The sequence below is a fragment of the Triticum aestivum genome, chromosome 1B (assembly GCF_018294505.1).
Source record: "Triticum aestivum cultivar Chinese Spring chromosome 1B, IWGSC CS RefSeq v2.1, whole genome shotgun sequence".
Lineage (NCBI taxonomy): Eukaryota > Viridiplantae > Streptophyta > Magnoliopsida > Poales > Poaceae > Triticum > Triticum aestivum.
This window is the reverse complement of record NC_057795.1, coordinates 313,534,609-313,550,477: the sequence shown is the minus strand read 5'-3', so window position 1 is coordinate 313,550,477 and position 15,869 is coordinate 313,534,609. Positions and strand designations below refer to the sequence as shown.

The window sequence follows — 15,869 nt, the reverse complement described above, 5'->3', positions numbered from 1 at the left end:
TGAACTAGAAGAGAAGAAGCCCAAGACCAAGGACGTGAAGTGCAAGGGGGATGTCGTGCTTGCAGCAGAGCCAGACACCAAGCGAGGCAGGGATCAGCCTGAGTCATCCAAGGGCAGTCGGTACTGCGTGTACCACGACCTCCACACCCACAACACCAACGAATGCCAAGAGCTCAGAGCCATGCGAGACGTGCGTGTCGGCCGACACCCCGAGCGCAGCGACAGGGGCTATGGCCGGGGAGGAGGAAGAGGTGGAGGACGATGGGAAGACTGTGGCCCTCGCCAAGGGTGGCATGACCGACCTCGCGAGGACCACTGGCAGGACCAGCCTCGTGAGGAAGGTTGGAGGGACCCACCTCGCGAGGAGGGTTGGAGAGATCATCCTCGCGAGGATCGCCCACAAGGCAATGCGGGCATCCCTCCTCTGCCACCACAGCCAAGGGGGAACGAAGACCATCACCAGGACGAGGGGGCTGGAGGCTTCCAGGAGCCGCGCGCAATCGCTTGCATCTTGGGTGGCGTGCAAGCCCCGGCCTCTCAGCGCATCTTCAAGCAGTTTGCCCGCGAAGTGAATGCAGTCCTCCCCAAGCTTGAGGCCACACGCCCTCTCAGGTGGTCATCGTGCGCTATCACGTTCAGCTCAGCGGATCAGCTCAAATGCGCGGCCACAGCAGGAGTCCTCCCGATGCTTTGCTCCCAGATCATCAGCAATGTACAAGTCACCAGGACCCTCATCGATGGCGGAGCAGGGCTCACTGTTCTATCCGTCGAAATGTTCAACAATCTCCAAGTGCCATACAATCACTTGCAGCCAACCAAGCCCTTCTCAGGAGTCACTGATGGTTCCACGGTTCCGATAGGGCAGGTCCGCCTTCCTGTTACCTTCGGGAAGTGCGACAACTACCGCACGGAGCTCATTGACTTCGACGCCGCTCACATCCGCCTACCGTACAACGCCATCCTCGGGTACCCAGCCCTGGCCAAGTTCATGGCCATGACCCATCACGGCTACAATGTCCTCAAGATGCCAGGAAGCAGCGGAGTCATCACTGTGCCTTGTGAAGAGAGAGACGTTGTGTGTTCCCTGGAACGTGCCTTCCAAGCCGCATCAATTGAAGACCCAGATCACAGGAACGGGAGACCTCCCGAGGCTGCTCCTAAGAAGAAGAAGACATCGCCTGGCCCGACCCCTCGGGAGTCAGGCCCCTCAGGGCCCGCGCCCATTCAGGTAGCACCTCCTTCTGTCGCATAGGAAGGTGTGCCCAGCGCCCTCCTCGAGCAGGGCTCGGGGGCTCTCTTCTGGAGGGCCATCGACTTTGCTAAGATTACGAGGGAGGCGCTCGGGCACCACTTGGAGGCGTGCTTCAACGCACGTTTCCCTCAGGAGGAAGCAAGGCAAGGAGGACCAAACCCTCAGGAATTCGTCAGCGAGATCATTCAGGAGTTGCAGGAGTCAAGAGTCATAAGTGGCAGTCGTCGCTTGCCCGCCATAGCTCCCCATCCAGGCGAGGAAGGTGGGCTGCGCGTCTGCATCGACATACCAGGACTCAACCGAGCCGCCTCTCGGGAGCGCCTCTGGCCCTCACGCGTGGAGCGCTGCGAAGGCCCACCTCACAGCTATGTTCGCATGCCTCACGGCCTGCCGAACGCGGCTGCGGTGCGTCAGCGCCTCATGAGAAGCATCTTGGAGGCTCGGGCGGTCAGGCATTCTGCAGTCCTGGCGGAGATGAGATGGTCCACGAGGAGCCGCCAGCGCCTCCGGAGCCTCCCGAGGCCCCCGGGCTTGGGGGCTCGTGATGATCGTCTCCCGCAGCACACGTCGTCCGCTACTTCAGCATCCCTCCATCTTCAGCATCATCAGGTGACATCCTTCGAGTTTCATTTTCAGCTGGGAGCGCCCCCCCCCCCCGAGGGCTGCATCATTCCCAGGCCGCGTGGGTCCGTCCCTGTGGCATGTATCCCCTTTAGTTCATGTTTTCAGCTTACTTTATCAGGGGCGCCCCTCGGGCTGCATCATCCCCAAGGACGCTTGGGCCCGACCCAGCGGTGATCGTTTCTTTCTGCGTCTATCTAAATGAATTTGCTCCTTCATGACTAACGTGCTCGACCTAATCGCCCGCTCGATTGACACCAACTGATGGAGCTGCTCCCTCACAGCACGACACTTGCACGTGGGTCCCCCTGCAACATTGACAAACCTGGACGGCTGAGCTCTGGCCGAGGCAACCCCGCAGGGCACCACCTCACCAAGCCTTCAGTGCCTCATCACCCTCCTAGAGCAACCAACAGTTGGCCGGCAGTTGTAACGGCAAACCCTCGTTTTTCTCATGATGAACTCGCGGGATCGTTTTAAGGAGCAGCGTCCGGCGAGGCCTCCGCAGCGTCTCCTTCGCTCTCGTCCACGCGGCCTGAGCATCGCGACTCATGGGCTCTTACCGGCTCTCCAGCCCTCACCCTCTGGCCTTGTCCACGGCATCACGACCTGGTATACCAGCGACGGCTCAACCCGCTTGAGGGCCGGGACCTGAGGACGTAGAGCACGAAGGGGAGCAAAGACGAGAGGGAAGAGGCACGTGGGGGACCCTCCAGGCAACTCCTCGGCTACCAACGCGCGGGCCCAGCGCCGCGGCAAGGAGTGGTTCCTAACCCCCGAGATAAGTCATCCTCCGGAATCACTAGCTGTCACAGCGCCGACCTCGCACCTAATGCAATCCTATTTTTAGTGACGTCACACTCTTTTCTCACCAAGTGATGGCTGCTTGAGCGCTAAAGGGGACCTCCTGAGCATCGCGACTCAGGGGCTCTTACTGGACCCCAGGCTGCTCACCTCCTGGCCTTGACCACGGCATCGCAACCTGGCATACCAGCGACAGCTGAAGCCTGCCTTGGGACCGGGACCTATCAGCACAGAGCGTCAAGTCCTCGCGAGGTTCAAAAGGAGGAACTAAGCTAAGACGAGACGAGCACCCCTCACCACTTCATGATAAGGATCATATTAACAAACGGAACTACAAGCACCTTACAAACCCCCGCGGGGTGTGTTCTTCGATTCCTTGCAGGGAACAAAAGGAGCAGATCCTAAAGAGTGCTAACTACGCGTGCCTCCGCAAGAGACGCCATCATCAATAGTGGGCCGTCGGCCACCGGCGCCCTCCCCACACAGATTAGTGGCAACGGCGGCTCGACGAGCCCGCCCTGCTCCAGGAGCGACGCAAGCTCGGGGGATCGTAGCTGTCATCACTCGTCTCCGGGGTCGCAAGGAGCTCGGAGGAGTCGCTGGATCCTCCGACACCTCCCCTGCCTGAGGAGCTGCTAGGGAAGCGGTTGACGAGCCTAGTCCTTGCCGCAGCAGGATCCTGGCCGCCTTTCTCAGGGCAGCACTCCAGCCAGCGTCCCTCTGCGTTGAAGACCTTGAAGAACACCAGGGAGGTGCCATCGTACTCAAGGTGGATTGCGAGGGCGCCACCCGTCCTGCCGACCCGGGCGATCTCGCCCCAGCCACGGGTCAGGTAGACCCTGCCCGGAGCGACCACCTCAACCTCCGCTTTGGTCGTGGGGGCACTACAGCCAGCATGCTGCAGCCAAAGCTTGATAGGCCCCCTCGGCGGGATCTCGAAGGCGAAGGAAGGAGGGAGGCGAATCCAGGACCGAGGAGGCATGGCGGCGTGAAGCACGAGCACACGAGCAGAGCCCATGGCGTGAACCCCAGGAGGAACGACGCGCACCGCCGTGATCCACCGGCGGCGACGGCGCCTCTAGCGATGCTGCTCGGCGCCAGCATCTTCAGATCCCTCGATCCGGGCGTACAAGGGCAGTGGGAATCCCGGCGGCGGCCGCTCGAACCATGGCCTCGACACCTCCTGCCAAGCACCTCCTTCCCCGTGGCAAGAGACGAGCCGTTTCTTCGGAGGAAGTGGGACATGACTCTCTCGGGGGGCCTTCCCTTTCTCTTCGGTAGAAAACTGACAGATCGGTGCCATTGGCGAAGGGAGGAGCAAGGACGAAGAGTAGCGGGAAGAGATGGATTGGAAGGGCTCGCGCCATTCCGTACATATAGCCGAGGGAGGCCAACCGTCTACCTCCGCGATCACAGGTAATCATGACCCATTTTGCATGCAGGGACTTGTCAAATTGTGCAGTTGTCGAGGCGTCGTGGGGGAGCCAGGACGCCCACGTCCAATCGATCGCCACGCGGCGCCCAAGGCTGCAGGCTATTGGGGCCCGCGGCGCCTCGCACTTGCCTCTTCGCTTCTCTGCTAAGCCAAGTCCAAGCGCGCCTTGGGCCCGGGGGCTACTGTCAGCGTTCTGGGAACGGGGGTACCCAGACTTGCCTGCCTGCAGCCTGCGGCGTGGCTCAAGGAGTGGCCCAGTACGGCCCATCTACATCAACACATGCTCAAGACCCTCGTGAGGGGCCAAGTCTCACGGGGCGGACGACAGGAGGCTTCCTCAGGCACGGCCTCATCAGGCTGGCTCGGGAGGAGGCAGAAAGATCAAGGCGGGGTACCTCACGAGGTGCCCGTGACGCAAGCCATGACGACCAAGGCCCGGCCTGTGCAGAGTCCTTGTTTCCCCTTTGGTGCAAAGGGGGCAAGAGCACGCAAGTGTATCAAGCAAAGGCAACCATTTCGGTGCAACAAGACCAAGACCAGCAGGACGGCAGAATGGAGGTCATCGTGGAGCCCAAGCCGGTGTCATCGTCAGGGTCTTTTGGCAGGCGAGGACCAACTTTAGTCAGGATAAGTGTACTAGATGTTCCCCTTCAAAATGGCCAATTGTTGGCGCCCTTCCCGCTCAATATTTGGGAAGAGGCCCGGGGCCTTCGCCTATAAATAGGACTAGCCACCCACAGGGTAGAGAGAGAGATCTGATCGGATCCGCACCCAAGACACACACAAAGAGAGAGAGAGAGAGAGAGAGAGAGGCGACTGAACCCTCCTAGTAGTTCATCGCACCAACCAAGAACAGACCCTCGCGAGGCTGCTCTTCCCTTGTACTGTTCCTCATCAGCCCCAGAGGCAATCCACACACCACAAACTAGAGTAGGGTATTACACCACAATGGTGGCCTGAACCAGTATAAATCTTGTGTCCCTAGTGTTGTTCTTCATGTAGTTTAGATCCTAGCGAGGCGGTGAAACATGGGTAGGCTGAGGGTGTGATCTCCGCGCGCACCCCAGTGTTCGAACCTCAAGGGTCTGCCGAAACCCGAAATCTGACAGCTTTGTCGCCAATTTCATAAGTCATATCCTTATGATGATGGTCATACTGACTCTTTTGACGAGACTAGGCTGTTTTCAAATTCTCACGAATGATGCGAACTTGCTCTTCTACCTCCTAGATCATGTCCGATCCAAAGAATTGTCTTTCACCGGTTTCTGACCAGTTCAAAGGTGTTCGACATCTTCGTCCATAGAGAATCTCAAAAGGAGCTTTCTTGAGACTGGATTGATAGCTATTGTTATAAGCAAACTCGGCGAAAGGAAGACATTTCTCCCAGTCCATACCGAATGAGATAACGCAAGCTCTAAGCATGTCTTCGAGAATTTGGTTGACCCTTTCCACCTAACCACTCGACTGAGGGTGGAAAGCAGTACTGAAGGAAAGATGGGTTCCCATGGCAGTTTGGAAACTCTCCCAGAAATGAGAAGTGAAAAGACTACCACAGTCTGAATTGATTTCTAGCGAAACACCATGAAGTGATACTATTCGAGAAATGTATAAGTCAGCGAGCTGACTAGCAGTGATACTCTCTCGAACAGGTAGGAAGTGCGCCACCTTGCAGAGACGATCAATGACTACGAAGATAGCATTATTCCCTCTCTTGGTCCTGGGAAAGCCGGTGATGAAGTCCATACCAACTTTATCCCATTTCCATTCAGGAATAGCTAAAGGCTGAAAGGTGCCAGCAGGTCTTTGATGCTCTACCTTAACGCGACGACAAACGTCATAGTTAGCAATGAACTGAGCAATCTCTCTCTTCATCCTAGTCCACCAGAACCTCTGGCATCGGTCCTGATACATCTTGGTACTACCGGGATGAATCGTGAGAGGAGATTCATGCGCCTCCTTAAGAATCAGTTGCTGCATCTGCTGACTCTTGGGAACCAAGTGGTTCCCAAAGTAAACAACACCTCGTTCATCCATAGAGAAACAACCAGCTACTCCCTTGGAGATATTCTTCTTGATTCAGGAGATTCCCGTATCATGCTTCTAGACTTCTATGATACGATCCACAATAGTAGGCTTCGCCACCAAGGTAGAGAGGAATCCATGAGGAGCAATGTGAAGATTAAGCTTACAAAATTCCTCATGGAGAAGTGGTTGGCCCTGCTGCAACATAAGATTGTTGCAATAGGACTTACGACTTAGCGCATCAGCCATGACATTGGCTTTGCCTGGAGTGTAAGTAATCCCTAGATCATAATCTGAGATCACTTCCAACCAACGTCTATGCCTAAGGTTCAGATATGGTTGCGTGAAGATATACTTGAGACTCTGGTGATCGGTGTAGATCTTGCAACATTTACCAAGAAGGTAATGTCGCCAGGTCTTGAGTGCGTAGACTACGGCTGCAAGCTCTAGATCATGTGTAGGATAATTCTCCTCATGTGGATGCAACTGTCGAGATGCATAGGCAATCACATGACGATCTTGCATAAGAATGAAACCTAGTCCCTGTCGTGAGGCATCGCAGTAGATAACAAAGTCTTTAGTGAAATCCGGTGGCACAAGTATGGGAGCAGAAGTCAGGCGTCTTTTCAGTTCCTGAAAACTGTACTCACACTGTGGGGACCACTCAACTTTTTATCTTTCTTGAGAAGTTCCGTGATGGGTTTGGCTACTTTGGAGAAGTTTTCAACAAAGCAGCGACAATAACTGGCTAGACCAAGGAAACTCCTAACTTGTTTAACGGTTTCAGGTGGAGTCCAATCAAGAACGGCCTTAACTCTCTTGGGATTGATGGCAATGCCCTTACCAGAGATCACGTGGCCTAGGTAGGTCACTTCTGGCAACCAAAATTCACACTTGGAGAACTTGGCATAAAGGCGGTGCTCTCTGAGTTTTTCTAACACAAGTCTAAGATGTTCGGCATGCTCTTCCTCGTTCTTCGAGTAAATACGGATATCATCGAGGTAAACCATGACGAACTTATCTAAGTAATCCATGAAGATCGAGTTCATCAAGCGGGAGAAAGTGGCTGAGGCGTTGGTTAGACCGAAGGACATGACGGTGTACTCGTACTGGCCATAATGAGTGACAAAGGCCGTCTTAGGAATGTCCCCGTTTCTGATCTTGATTTGGTGGTAGCCTAACCTCAAATCCATCTTGGAAAAGATCGAGGATCCAGCGAGTTGATCATACAGGTTGTTGATCCTAGGGAGCAGATATTTGTTCTTTATCATGACCAAATTAACGGGACGATAATCTACAACCATCCAGTCCGTACCATCCTTCTTCTTGACGAAGAGGACGGGGCAAGCCCAAGAAGAAGAACTAGGATGGATGAAACCCTTTTGCAAGGACTCATCAAGTTGTTTCTTAAGCTCAGCTAGTTCTAAGGGTGCCATCTTGTAAGGTCTCCTAGAGATTGGAGCGGTTCCTGGGATAAGATCTATGACGAACTCTACATCTCTGTCAGGTGGAACACCTGGCAGTTCCTCTGGAAAGACATCCGGAAAGTCACGGACTACCGGGATATCTTCAAGGTCTGGAAGAGGGCTGGCATTAAGAGAATAGAGCTGACGCCTTGCAACTCTAGTGGAGACAGTGACTATCTTGCCAGATGGGTGTGTAATCTGAACGAACCTGGTGTAACAATCATTCTTGGCATAATGAGCTTTCATCCAGTCCATACCAAGGATGATGTTAATATCTGTAGACTTGAGGGCTATAAGTGATGCAAGGAATACAAGTCTGTCAACAAGGATCTCGTTACCATGGCTTACACTAGAGGTTTGCCATTTGGATCCAGGAGTTTGAATGACCAGTGGAGAGGGCATATCACAAAATGGCATGTTGTGCAAGCTAGCATAGCTTTCAGAAATGAAGGAGTGAGATGCTCCAGTATAGAATAGAACCGATGCTGGATGACAATTGACAAGGAGTGTACCAAGAACGACATCTGGATCATCATGAGTGTTTCTAGCTGAGACGTGATGCACACATCCATGTTTGGTGCAAGCTATCTTAGCACTGATCGTCTTGCTTGATGGCTTAGCACAGCCAACAGACTTCTCAGGCTGGGGTGGAGCATAACTAGTCTGACAGCAGTCACGTGCATAGTGTCCTGGCTTCCCGCATGTGAAGCAAGTCCCTGAAGTTGGATGTGGACCCACACTGACAAGCGGTTTACCAGTAGGCCTGGGTAGAACATACGACTAAGCTGGGGGAGGCACCACATAGGATGGTCTCGGTGCATATCCGGAAGGAAGAGCGGAGTTTGGAACCCAAATCCGGCGCTTCTGAGAACCAACACCGGAGGACAATCCCAAATCACGGGTGTGCTTACGAGACTCCTGGTAAGTGAGTTGAGCTGTCTCGGCATTAATGGTCTTGTTCACAAGAGCTTGGAATGTATCACAATGATGCAGGTGGAGATCACGACGCAACTTGGGGTTGAGACCCTTCCAGAACCTAGCCTACTTCTTGGCGTCCGTGGACACTTCTTCTATGGCATGACGGGTGAGGTTCTCAAACTCTCTACTATAAGCATCAACAGCCATCTTACTCTGGGTGAAACTACAGAACGTTTCTCTCTTACGATCAATGAGGGCCTGAGGTATGTGATGCTCGCGAAAAGCCTCGATGAAATCCCTCTAGGTAGGAATCTGGCCAGCTGGAAGCATAGCCTCATAGTTCTGCCACGAAAGACTAGCAGGACCTTCCAGGTGGTATGTGGCATAGGTGACCTTGTCATCTTCAGCTACGTTTGCGGAACGCAGCTTATGAGTGATGCTATGGAGCCAGTCATCTGCATCGAGTGGCTCAATAGAATGATGAAAGGTGGGTGGGTGCAAGCGAATGAAGTCATGAATGGTTGCAGACCCTTTGAACTAATGTGCGGTGTTCTCCTCGATACGTGCCAACAAGCGGTTAGACTCACGCTTGTTCCTCTCCATCTCTAACATGAACTCTGCCAATGAAGGTTGATCGAGGGGATCCTCATCCCTACCATCTCTGTGGTTCTGGCTACGAGCAGCAGAACTTCGTTTAAATGATGACATCCTGAGAAACGAAACCAAGGACGGAATCAACATCAACTATAGGCTATAGAATGTAGGATAAGGAAATTAGTAACTCTCGAACTCCTAGGGCAATTCCGACAACATAACGACAGTAAAATGCTCAGAATGAGACATCCTGCCAACAATGGGGTAGTACCACAACTCAACATCATCACACAAGGTTCTGAGATAGTACTAAATAGGCTACACTGGAAGTACTCGAAAACTGGGGTATGACTCTGATCAACCAATCCTATGGGACTATGGAGTAGTAACACGTGATCCTGATAGACGGAAGAGAAAGCCTAGTTCCTTAACCCCGCAGGAAAGATAGGATGACTCAGATCAGAAGGCCATGAGGTATAAGGAGTAAAAAGAGCCTTACGTTCCTTCCCACAATCAATTCCCTTACATAACTAAAGAATTTCTAGACTCAACTTCGACCAGTTTGGCTTGGTAATCCTATAGGCAGTCAGGCTCTGATACCAAAGCTGTCAGGACCCCAATTCTAAGTCACACCGATCTAGCATGTAACACCTCATATCACTTTGCGGCCTCACGCATGGTATTCCCACGAGTGTCGCCTTACCATGCCCGGGACCGTTTGCGCCTTTTGGCACACGTATATGACAGTGTCGCTAGTATCCATATGATAGAGAACCTGGGCTGACATGGCTAGTTGTGAACCCAAAGTGGCACTAACTTACAGGGACACGCATACATGACCCAACAACAAACGTGTCGGTCATCAGCGAGTGAATCCGGGCTGTAGCAACTAGGCTAGCAGGACTCCGGTAAACCGGGCTGTAGCAGGCTAGCAGGACTCCGGTAGACACCGCGTGACATTTCCCCGAAGGGACAGACACAGGAATGAAGAAGGACACATGCCGGCCAGCCTAAGTGTTCCGGAGCAGTAGCAAGCTACCAGGGCTCAATGGAAGCACTAGGAGACATTTCCCGGTAAGAGAGGCTACTAAGGATAAACAACTAGATAGTCAGATCCCACACATAGCAATACACATTACACGCAAGTATGTGTTGTGCAACATGGCATCACAACATAACTCAACAACTCATATAGACTAGTAGACTGCCCGTGCATTGCCACGGGCTCTTGAAATAGTTTGCAAGAGTTACATGTTAACTTTTTAAGGTCTCGCCCCACCATAGATCCAGACCCCCACCACTGATTATACCCCGCCTAGGCCGCCGCCTGCCGCCGCGCTGCCCCATCGCGTTCGCCTCCGCCCCGACCCCGCCCGCCTCCTCTCCGGCTGCCTCCGCCTCCGGTCCATCCTCCGCCCGGCCCCGCTCCATCCGCCTCCCCTCCGGCCCTGCTCCGTCCGCCTCCTTTCCGGCCCTGCTCCGTCCGCCTCCTCTCCGGTTCTTCGCCGCACTGCTCCGTCCGCTTCTGCCCCGCACCGCACGCTGCCGCCCCGCTCCGTCCGCCTCCGCCCCACGCTGCACGTCGCCTCCCGTTCCCTGCTCGGCCGCCGCCCGCTCCCCGATGGCAACGAAGAAGACGCCGAAGGGAAAGTCCGGTTTCTTCGGCATGAGGGCGAAGCCCTCCGGGAACTTTGGACTGGAGTTCTTCGATGCCGGGCAGCGTTGGTGGCTCGGCACGTATCCCACCGCCGATGAGACCTCTCGTGCCTACGATGTGGCGGTGTGGCGTGCCGGATGGCCGAAGACGGACCTAAACTTCCTGGAGGTCCAGTCCCAGGCGGTGGCGGAGTGGCTCGTGCTGCAGGGCATCCGGATGGAGGAGATGCCGACTAAGAAGGCGAAGAAGAGACCCGCGGTTGTTGTCGCTCCCGGCGAGAGCGACGAGGCGGCAATAGCTTGGTTTGCGTGATTTGCGTTTTGCTGCAAAGCCATCTCTAATGAAATGATATTTGCTACATTTTTAAATAGGAAAATTATTCCGATGAGCCAGCCATAACTCAACAGACCAATCTCTAATGAAATGCTATTTGCTACATTTTTTAAATAGAAAAATTATTCCGATCAGCCAGCCATAACTCAACAGACCAATCCGAACCCACATTTTCTAAAGTAAAAAAATATTTCCTTTGATAGATCAAGATGCCAAAGTGTCATTTGCCCGACTGCTATGTTCCTATATAGCAAATTATTTTTCAAATCAAGGAATTAAGAAAAGGAAGAATATCATGATGTTCGTGGCACTTGCCAGGTCTGCCATGCTACCATGGCATTGTCTTTTTAGTCTCTACCCACATGCCGAGTTGAGAAATAATCTTCAGATATACCCACTGCTAACACACTCACGTACATAATGGCCCTTGGCTGATTGATTTGGCTGGCTGTTAACACAAGCACACAACACACAAAATCAGTCAATCGCCGCACGAGTATGCATTGTTTACTTTATTCCAATTGTGATGCAATCGTGACACCTACAAGCCCCGTCCGCTCGCCCGTCACGGTAATTGCCTACTCGCCGCTGGTGCCAACCTCTCGACCTCACCACCGCCGCTCACCACTCAGTCTCCACCGGCTGCCCATTGCCTCTTGCGCCACCCGCGCGCTCGCTCGGCCCAATGTTGTTGATTGGAATGCGGGACTGAAGGTAATCCATGGACATGTTTTAGTTCTGCTTGGCATCAATCTTTGGTACTTGTCAATCCATCTAACGCACTAAAAAATCGACTCTCAGACAGAAAAGTGATCTAACTCTATTGATGAGCACAACAGTACATACCATCCCATCATGATGTTGCCATCTCTCACACTTGATGATTCTTGTTATTTATAACATGTACACCATCGGGCGATTGCTTTATTAGAAATATATTTACACAATATGATCAGAGCAACATCAAGGAGTCGGATGCTGGTGCACAGATTCTCCTCAAATTCCACATGCAACCCTTGTAGAGAAGAACAACATATTTTCCTTAGATGATTTTTGACCGAGCACCTACAGAAAAATTCAAAGAAATCATGAGGAGCATGGAGCCAAGCAAACTAATCATAGTAAATCATGAGAGGAGAAGCCTCTCAACCTACTACAGGGAATCGAGTCAACATTAATTCGTGTAAGAATTAAACCGTAATGTAGATCAACAACCCAGTAGTTGATAAAATAACCCTGACACAACCCATTAATACAATATATGGTCATAGGAAGTAGATTGAGATTGTGCAGATATCATGATCTACGAACCGTATCTACTCACAAACAGAACCTCCTCACATCACAAAACAAATGTTTCATCAACAGAAATTTTAGCGAATGCCATTTGGATTATATAAGTAAGATAGAGACATCAAAAAAAAGAAAAGATAATTCAAAGAGTATATATTCTATTTTCTTACTTGACATCACAGAGAATGCAAGTCAAAGATATTGCGATACATCTTACCCTTCTATAAATTGACTGCAAGGCACAATCCCCAGCAAAATATACAGAATGAATTGCTCCTATGGTCCAAGTATTGCATAAATAGTTATATACAAATTATTCAACAGTGAGCATGTATTGCTCCTATGGTTCCAATTTCTCCTATGCTCCTATGCTCCTATGAATTGCTCCTATGCTCCTATTCAACAGTGAGCATGTATTGCTCCTATGGTCCAAGTATTGCTCCTATGGTTCCAATTTCACATGTATAGAAAAAAATTACAGTAACAATCAAAAAATGTATTTGATGCAATGTATTTTCATTATTCCACTCCACTTGCATCTCCTAGTAGAACGCCGTGCGTTGCAACGGGCTATATTGATGACTTCTTTTTTTACGTCAAAGCACTCTTCTTTTCTCACATTCTTCCTTCCCCCAATTAAAAATGTTTCTCAGAGTGATATGTGAATGGATAAATTTACAACGATACTAAAATATGAAGGACTAAAACCATATTTATGGAAGAACATTTCTACAACACATTCGACATGAAACTTATGGTGTTTGATAGATTGGATAAAACACGATGCTGACTTAGCACCAAATCTCATTGATAGTTCAGAACATGGTTGTCATACCATTGTACCTGAAAGATTTGTCTCCCCCTTCCTCGCTCCCTCTCTAGTAGCTGTCTCATGAGCCGGTCGTCATTGTTGCTGTTGATGGCGATGACAATAATGAGGAGGAACACCACAAGAGCTAGATGTTCTTGACCTCTTCCCTATGGTAACTGTCGCCTCTGCATTGGGTGTCGTTCATCAACACCACCGCTGCGCCAGCTGCTACTTGTATAGAAAATAAGAAGATAGAAACTTTGTGTGTTGGGTCGCCAGCTGCTCATTTGCTTGTATGATTGTGGAGACTGCGCTAAACAAGCAGGCCGGTAATTGTACTCCAGCTTGAATGGAGATGCACCAAGTTCACTTGATCCACCAATCAACTTTGGACTGTGGATCCCAAGTCCGAGAACAAAAACTCGCTGAAAGTCTGCATGTGTATCCAACAATCATGACATGTACTCCATATGTAAAGAAACATAAGAGCGTTTAGATCACTTCTTTAGTGATCTAAACACTCTTATATTACTTTTAGGAGGGATTATGGACCAAAAGAAGAAAATAAACATTGCATGCTACAGAAATGGATAATAAAATCTATCTGCATGAGATGCCACATGAATGTCACAAACATAAGCATAGTTTCGATGCACACTATCTCATGTTGCATGTTAAATACAGGTTTGTGCACGTTGACTTTTGCTGGTAGATGGAGATACTAAGATGAAAAAATGGTCACACAAAAATTGCTTTTCAAATGTTAATATTACCAAGACTAATCCATGAATAAAATGTATGCAACTATGCACAGTAAAGATACTTAAAATAGTTACTGGACTAAACTTACTGATATAGAGCTATCAAAACCGGAGCCAAGGCTCAAATCTTGAATAACGATCAAAGCAGACTTCAGCCTTGTGGTTGCCGCATAGGCTCACCACACTGACAACACCAACTCTCTTCCGTCTTCTCAGTTTCTTGACAAAAAATGATACTGCTATTTGCACATTAGGAAGTAAATTATGCTTCAAGCATTACTCAAACCAAATCGGCAATATGTAGGCTTAAAATATCAGCAGGCATCCACATAGATTTCTACAGCTGAAATATAGTGTTGTGATTTGTGTACCCACAATGCAGAATAACCTATTGTTCTATTTGGTGGTTAAATAAATAAACATTATTGTTTTTGGCTAGTGCCTGTAGAGCTACTAAATGATAGTCAGCGTCACTGTATATTTCTAAGAAAGAAAATTATAAGACTTCATTGGTTGTAAATAACGCTAATTGTATTGGTTGCCACCAATGTCGACTTGAAAAGAAAATTATGGAGCTTCAGTTCATATGCATCTAGTCATATAAAAAAAAGAACACATGCTTCAACTCCTGTTAGTTCAGTCACAAAAAAAATCATCACCAAAAATCAGAAGACAAAGTATCATTGTTATATTTGTTGACTTGATTGATTACTGTAGGTTAACACACCCAACTGGAATTAACCTGCAATAGGATAAAAGAAATTAAGATTTGAGACGTGTGTTATAGGGTTCGTAGAAGAGAGAAGAGGGAGGTACCATATCAAATCATTGGTCGCACAGTTTGACATTCAACTTTCCATTTTCCAATGAGACCTCAGGGATTCATATACATAAACATTGATTGATATATCAGGTCCAACTCCCTGTAACACATAAAAGTTACTGGGAAGTCAACTAAAAAACAATTCTCAGCAGAAACATACGGCTTAACAATAAGGTGGACCAAAGGCCTTTATACAATCCTCTACTATTCTCTTCTCTACAAATTGTAGACAACGTGTGAAAGATGCCCTTGTAATACCTAGTGGTTTTCTGCAGAATTTTATAGACATGAAAGTTTAGCTTACTAAAACCTGTTCCTTTGGTCTGTAAAGCTACATTGCATGAAAGCGTTAGGTAAAGATGCTCTAAGTTCTAACTCTAAATTATATTGATTGACTGGTTGGCTTAGTGTTATTCACAAATCACGAAAGGAAGAAAAGCATCACCTGTGTTGTCAGGTGATTTTGAAGAACATCCAATGGGTAAGTTACAGATGCAGGTGTCACTCACGCTAGACCACCACCAAGTAAACATATAGACACTAACATAATTTGGGCTGTCCATTCCGTGAAGCTGCAACTATATTTTGAAATTTATAAACCTATAACAAAAAGACATAGTCGTGAGAAATCTTGCAAGTTAACATACTAAAATTCAGTGCTGAACTTTTTATATCGCTCATATCAATAGAAGCTGATGACGGAATAAGAAAATCGATCTATAATTTTCACAAGATTGCCTTTCGAATATGCCCAAAACACTTCTTGTTGAACAACCCACGAAGCCATGTGCCATATACTACCCTTCCTTAGAGCTGCAACATCTGAATGCATACCTGCCACCTGTCGGATCAGTATGCCACAAGCTCATACAACAAACTTTATCATTAGCATATGGGTTATGTGACAAAAAAATTACTGTATTCAAGAACATTTTCGCGAGATTGCAATTTTGTAGCTATGAACAGCATATGGTACATACAATGAATCCACAACCAAGTTGAAGTTTGGGCCATGATTGGACAATACAGCGCAGAGTGTTGTAAATTAACAACAATAATAATAGGCCATGACTGTCAAC

General features: G+C 49.5%; 1 pseudogene; it reads right to left on the bottom strand.

The window, feature by feature from the left end:
• Positions 1–14,815: 14,815 nt before the first annotated feature.
• On the bottom strand, positions 14,816–15,667 carry LOC123078355 (mitochondrial substrate carrier family protein B-like; annotated as a pseudogene).
• Positions 15,668–15,869: the final 202 nt, after the last annotated feature.